Source organism: Choloepus didactylus, chromosome 1, assembly GCF_015220235.1.
Source record: "Choloepus didactylus isolate mChoDid1 chromosome 1, mChoDid1.pri, whole genome shotgun sequence".
Taxonomy (NCBI): Eukaryota; Metazoa; Chordata; class Mammalia; order Pilosa; family Megalonychidae; genus Choloepus; species Choloepus didactylus.
In genome coordinates, this window is record NC_051307.1 from 131052415 (window position 1) to 131058361 (window position 5947).

Consider the following 5947-nt stretch of genomic DNA (forward strand, 5'->3'; position numbering starts at 1 on the left):
ACAACAGAAAATTTTAAAGCATATGAAAAAAATAGGTGATATGGATAACCCAAACCCAAACACCTAAATCATAAGATCAGAGGAGACACAGTACTTGGAGCAATTAATCAAAGAACTAAAGACAAACAATGAGAACATGGCACAGGATATAAAGGACATGAAGAAGACCCTAGAAGAGCATAAAGAAGAACTTGCAAGAGTAAAAAAAAAAAAAAAAAAATAGATGATTTTATGGAAATAAAAGAAACTGTTGACCAAATTAAAAAGATTCTGGATACTCATAATACAAGACTAGAGGAAGCTGAACAATGAATCAGCGACTTCAAGGGCCACAGAATGGAAAATGAAAGAATGAAAGAAAGAATGGAGAAAAAATAAAAAAAATCATAATGGACCTTAGGGATATGATAGATAAACTAAAACATCCAAATATAAGACTCATTCATGTCCCAGAAGAGGAAGAGAAGGGTAAAGGTCTAGAAAGAGTATTCAAAGAAATTGTTGGGGAAAACTTCCCAAACCTTCTACACAATGTAAATATGCAAAGCATAAATGCCCAGCGAACTCCAAATAGAATAAATCCAAATAAACCCACTCCAAGACACATTCTGATCAGACTGTCAAATACTGATGAAAAGGAGCAAGTTCTGAAAGCAGCAAGAGAAAAGCAATTCACCACATACAAAGGTAACAACATAAGACTAAGTAGTGACTACTCAGCAGCCACCATGGAGGTGAGAAGTCAGTGGCATGACATATTTAAAATTCTGAGAGAGAAAAATTTCCAACCAAGAATACTTTATCCAGCAAAGCTCTCCTTCAAATTTGACGGAGAGCTTAAATTTTTCACAAACAAATGCTGAGAGATTTTGTTAATAAAAGACCTGCCCTACTTCAGATACTAAAGGGAGCCCTACTGACAGAGGAACAAAGAAAGGAGAGAGAGAGATGGAGAAAGGTTCAGGACTAAGGAGATTCAATGTTAGTTCATTAAAGGACAATAAGAGAGTGAGAGAAAAAATACATCTGACAAACATAAACCAAAGGAGAGGATGGCTGATTCAAGAAATGCTTCACAGTAATAACATTGAATGTAAATGGATTAAACTCCCCAATTAAAAGATAAAGATTGGCAGAATGGATCAAAAAACATGAACCATCAATATGTTACATATAAGAGACTCATCTTAGACACAGGGACACAAAGAAATTGAAAGTGAAAGGATGGGAAAAAATATTTCATGCAAGCTACAGCCAAAAGAAATCAGGAGTAGCAATATTAATCTCAGATAAAACAGACTTGAAATGCAACGATGATAGGAGAGACAAAGGAGGCCACTATATACTACTAAAAGGGGCAATTCAACAAGAAGAAATAACAATCATAAATGTTTATGCACCCAATCATAGTGCCACAAAATACATGAGACAAACACTGGCAAAACTAAAGGAAACAATGGATGTTTCCACAATAATTGTGGGAGACTTCAACACATCACTCTCTCCTATAGATACATCAACCAGACGGAAGACCAATAAGGAAATTGAAAACCTAAACAATCAGATAAATGAATTGGATTTAACAGACATATATAGAACATTACATCCCAAATCACCAGGATACACATTTTTCTCTGGTGATCATGGAACTTTCTCCAGAATAGACCATATGCTGGGACATAAAACTTGCCTCAGTAAATTTAAAAAAATTGAAATTATTCAATGCACATTCCTTGACCACAATGGAATGCAATTAGAAGTCAATAACCATCAGAGACAGAAAATTCACAAACACCTGGAGATCAAACAAAACATTCCTAAAATAAATGGTTTATAATGTGGAATGTAGGGGAACTAGCAATAGAGGGCAATTGGTAAAGGGAGAACGATAACAGAATAAGAACAGATAAGCTATGGTGGGTGAGTTTAACATTCTGGGAATACCCAGGAATGACTACAGTTTGTTAATTTCTGGTAGGTGTGGTGGGAACAAGTTCACAGAAATGTTGCTATATTGGGTTATTTTCTTGGGGTATAGTAGGAACATGTTGGACTCCCTTGTTATGGTTTGTTTGAAATTTTTTTATTGTATTTTTTTTTATATAGTTGATTTAAAAGCAAAAGAGTTAAAAAAAAGTATGCAGACCCCCTTGAGGAGCTGGTGGAGAATGCAGGGGTGTTGGGCTCCCCTACCTCGATGGTTGCTGATGTGCTCACAGACGTAGGGGACTGGTGGTTTGATGGGTTGAGCCCTCTAACACAGGACTTGCCCTTGGAAAGACTTGCTATAAAGGAGAGGCTAGACTTCCCTACCATTGTGCCTAAGAGCCTCCTCCCGTATGCCTCTTTGTTGCTCAGATGTGGCCCTCTCTCTCTAGCTAAACTAACTTGGCAGGTGAAATCACTGCCCTCCCCCCTACATGGGATCTGACACCCAGGGGAGTGTATCTCCCTGGCAACGTGGTATATGACTCCTGGGGAGGAATCTAGACCTGGCATTGTGGGGTGGAGAACATCTTGACCAAAAGGGGGATGTGAAAGGAAATGAAATAAGTTTCAGTGGCAGAGAGATTCCAAAAGGAGCCAAGAGATCACTCTGGTGGGCACTCTTATACACAATATAGACAACCCTTTTTAGGTTCTAATGAATTGGAATAGCTAGCAGTAAATACCTGAAACTATCAAACTACAACCCAGAACCCATGAATCTTGAAGACGATTGTATAAAAATGTACCTTATGAGGGGTGACAATGTGATTGGGAAAGTCATATGGACCACACTCCCCTTTGTCTAGATTATGGATGGATAAGTAGAAAAATGGGGGAAAAAAAAAAAAGGAGAAAAAGGCATCCAGTGTTCTTTTTTACTTTAATTGTTCTTTTTCACTTTAACTTTTAGTCTTATTATTTTTGTGTGTGTGGTAATGAAAATGTCAAAAATTAATTTTGTTGATGAATGCACAACTATATAATGGTACTGTAAACAAAAACAAACAAACAAACAAAAAAACATAAATATACTTTGATGAAAATACTGAGGAAACTTGGAGAGGAATTGTGTATACCATTAATCACCAAAGGACCTGTTCTCCAAAAAATCAAAATAATTTTAGAAATAACCTTATTTTGAAGTTATTTTTTTTTCTAAAACATATACCAGCAATGCAATACCTAGACAAAGAATAAACAGGTATGGTAGATATGAAGATTCACAGACATAGTCTTTGTTTAAAAGTTGGTCATTCACTCTAATAATGTGAATTTATTTTTTATCACTCACAAAACAAAGATGCTAGTATGCACTGTACAAAGGGGTTTAGTAGCTATTGTTTTGTCACAGTTGGGGAAATTATGGAAGGTTCCTTATACTTTAATGAAATGAGAAAATTTAAATGACTATGATAATTAAGACAGGTCAATTATGAGTCAATCAGTGTCTGAGCATAGTTCTAAAATAATAATTTCTGCTTTTCATTTAGAAAATGGTAGAGGATTTATTCATTGAAACAATCAATAACTTGTATCTCTCCTTTCAACATGATTAGATTTTAGTTTGTTTTAAAAAAAGTTTAGTTTAAAGAAAAGTTCCAAGTTCCAATGTTGGGGAATGTGATTCATACAGGAATTTATGCCTGAATTGTGAATAGAAAAAAAAAATCAACATATTTAAGAAGCATATTTATCTGTAGATATAGCTTTCATGTTATATTACTTTATATTATATTACATTATCACATACAATATTAATTTCTTCTTCTATTTTTTTACTTATATATTTCTATCTAGGTTTATATAGGTTTATTTTAACTGCTCCAAGCTGAAAATACTTACAATTATAAGGGTGAAAATTGAGAGCTATGCGTTTCCCGTACATCTGAATACATAAAAGTTTAATCAGTTATATTAATTATATTTTATAATATATCATAAAATATATAGCAGACTAAAAAGCAAAGATCATACATTCATGACACATGAATGGTTGCAACACTTTACCTTCTCTGGATAAATATGAATGAACATTAATTGAAATACTTATTTTATATCCTACATCCAACTAATTATCACTCTTAGAAGACAACTTTTTTTTTGCAGGATTATGAAAACTGTGAGAGAAAACAAAATTATGTATTCCAAAATTCATATAATAAGCATTCAAATAATATTAATAACAAAAAAGAATGGAAAAATGGATTAAAACACTCAGATTTCCCCAATTATAGCCATGTAAATTGACTGACATAGCTAAACTTACATGTCCCTAAATTCTCATTTTAATCAGTGAAAGAAACAATGTAAATAATGGGAAAATGTTGGGCAAATAAGAACCTACCTTTTGATTCTCTCTCTGAGCTTAATAGCAACTGGCAAGTAACCTTGGCAAATCACTTAACCTCTCTGAACCTCAGTTCCTTCAACTGTAAAATGAATGGTTATACTAAATGAACTTTACACTCCCTTTCATCTCTGTGATTTTCTGTACCTCTGAAAAATACTGCTGAATAGTAGGATGTAAAAAGCTCTGATGAACCGTTAAACCTGAGATTCCTATTTATTTGGTAATATGTTTATTTCCCAGAAATTTGGATCTATATTTGTACATTTCTATTATGCTTATTAATGGGATTTTCAGGGTTAAAATGTCCTAAAATGACATTTGTATCATATGTATCTTCCTAGAGCTAGAAAAGTTTCTCTCAACCTCACCATCTGACTCACTGTGACAATAATTAAATGCCTCAACTTGTCAAAGCTAATTTGTGCATAGAATAATGTGGCTTGGTTTTCAGGGTCCTATAAAAGGGAAAGGCTGAAAGGGTTAGAAAATGGACTGCACTGTAAAAAAATAAGGAGACTATAGTCTTAGATTCATATATTTAAAAAGAAGTTATCTCTTGTTTGTACTTTATTATGTCCTGCTATAATTATGAGGATGCACAAGTTACTATCCCATTTGCTTAGAAAAATAATGTGTATTGTTTTCACATTTTCTGTTACAATATTGATCGTTCATCTTATGTGGTTAAAAACAAGGTAATAGTGAATGTTTTAATTAAGGATTCAGCCAATTCAATTTCTTAGAATTAAAATTATAAGATTCACATTACCAACTAGCTTGATTAACTAAATAATTGACATTATATTACATGACCAGAGGCAAATATAATATAATATACACAAAAAAATTGCCGCTTTTAGAGATAAACATGCCCAAATGTGAATATAGGGTTATCATAATTTAAAGAATCAATAGTTTTGGCTTACAACAGGTCAAATAAGGAAATTATTGAAAATTGAAAACATTCTACTTTATTTATTCACAGTTTTCACATCTTACATCCAAATTTCTAAAATCTTACTATCTCATATTTATTAATTAACTGAAGTTTATTGTGCTGTTCATTTTTTCCTTACCGTAAATAATAAAACTTTATTATTTGGTTCATATACTGAAATTGTGTTTATTGCCTCAGATTAATGAATAAATTAATTTATTAAAATAGTTTAATCATATTAATATGAACATTGTATTTCATTTCACCAGGCAAAGTAGAATATTATTACTTTTCTCTTGAAAATCAATATACCTATATACTAAAAAATCAATCTTAAGAGGACAGAATTTTTAAGGGAAATGATTTACCTTTGACCACTCTGAGCATAGAAGCATGGTATTTAAGAGTCCAAGAGTTTCCACTCATTTCAGGTTTCAAAATTTGGGTTATCTATGACTCATGGCTTCATTAATATCACAAATGACTGATGATAAGAAATTAAGCTATACATGGAGAACTAGGATTGTGAATGCATCCACTTATTATCTCCTGCATCGCTGGCAATATGTTAATCATATTATGGATATTATTTGTAATCCTCACAACCTTCCAAGTTAGGTATGTTTCTTCTTTTCATTTTTCATTTAAAGTAATTAAATAATTACTTAAAG